A 1,763-nucleotide genomic window follows, 5' to 3' on the forward strand; every position below is an offset into this window, starting at 1 on the left:
TGATGCTTAAAACACCAAAAGGGGTTCCCGCCCAGAATGGGTTTCGAATGAGAGGGACAGAGGGACATAGTCCTTTTGGCGATACCTCTGGTAGCTACGTGGTCATCATTACAGCATGTGGTTATGGTCTGTACAAAACTCCGGAAGAAGCGCCGGCCCAAATCAAATAAAGCATGTTCTGAGAGCTTTCCAATGATGACACCGTTAAGGCACAATTGTCATCATAAATGGTATGTATGTAAAATGTATTTACTGGGCGACGGCAACACGTGAACATATAGATACATTTCCTGTTTCAAAGCACTTCCTGCGAGTGCCTGCATCATTTTGCTGTGAGAGTGAGTAACACAAAATATGGTTTAACCCATTCTGGGCGGGAACCCCTTTTGGTGTTTAAAACATTATGTTATAATTTAGCTATTGAAAAATAGCAGATCTACAAGCTCATAGCACGCCACCGAGTGGCGCGCTACGAGCTTGTAGGTCTGCTATTTTTTTTTAATCGTGAAAATATTTATTTCAGAAAACTGGAGGATTTAGAATATTTTTTTTTCATTTCGAGGTCAGGCCTAAATGGTTTAATAGAGAAGTGGTCAAAATAACACAGATGTGAATTGTACAGTGGAAAATTCAGGTATCAAAAATAACTTTTGATTAATTGAAAAAGTTATCCAGTATGAAAGCCAGACTTTGACCGAGAAGCTGCAGCTGTGTGTTTTACCGCAAACTGCGCAGTCACCTCCTCCTCTCCATCACGCAGTCACCTCCTCCTCTCCATCACGCAGTCACCTCCTCCTCTCCATCACGCAGTCACCTCCTCCTCTCCATCACGCAGTCACCTCCTCCTCTCCATCACGTGTCGTTGCGAGTGATGGGATGAGGTCACCTCCAAAAACATTTACCTTCCAATTATCAGGAGAACTATCACTTCCTCGACGTGAGTTTGCAGTAACAACACTCCCTTTATTAATGACCATAGAATGAGCCCACGTGAGCGAGGCCTGTTCCACGGAAAGAGTTTGCGGCCCACCCATCTGACCACTCGGCAACCATTTGGCTGCCGTGTTAAGTGGTCAGATATGGGTTGTGTTCCGGCTTGGATTAATAATATACTTCTTATTTATCACAACTAGACCGGTGCCCGGCTGTAGAGCACTGTGTCGGCAACGATGGAAGTTGGAGATCCATGCCCCACCTGGCTATGCAATACCCGTTGTACCCGTGTCAGAGTACCCGTTCCACCCATCTGTCTGTGTCCCTTTTATACCCATATATGGAGATTTCTGTATCTGTCTCTCTGTTCCCCTCTATTCCTATATATGGAGTTCTGTGTCAGGCATGCCCAGATATGAAGTGTTGTGATGTCAGAACAGGCCAGCTCCATTATGGAGATAGGGGTGATCAGGTCCAGAGCCCAGGTAGAGGCCTTTTGTGGCGGTTCTGGACAACTGTGGGTCCGAGCGACTCAACACTGGGCACTGCACTCCCTGTGGGGGTGTGGATCGCGTGTGTTGAATTTGAAGTAGGTGGGGCGAACGGTTCTCAAGTTACGTGGATTACAGACGTACAGTGCCCAAATATGGAGTCTATGCATATATGTCAGACTGATGAGTCTGGCCCGGTCAGAGAACGGGCAGAGAACGGTTCTCCAGTTACGTGGATTACAGACGTACAGTAACACAGAGACTTGGTGCATAGTTAGATAAGATGAAAACCAGGTTTTAAGGTTTTAAAGAAAATCTTGAGTGTTTTGACAATTTCTT

This window comes from Electrona antarctica (genome assembly GCF_951216825.1).
Source record: "Electrona antarctica genome assembly, chromosome: 4".
NCBI classification, from domain to species: Eukaryota; Metazoa; Chordata; class Actinopteri; order Myctophiformes; family Myctophidae; genus Electrona; species Electrona antarctica.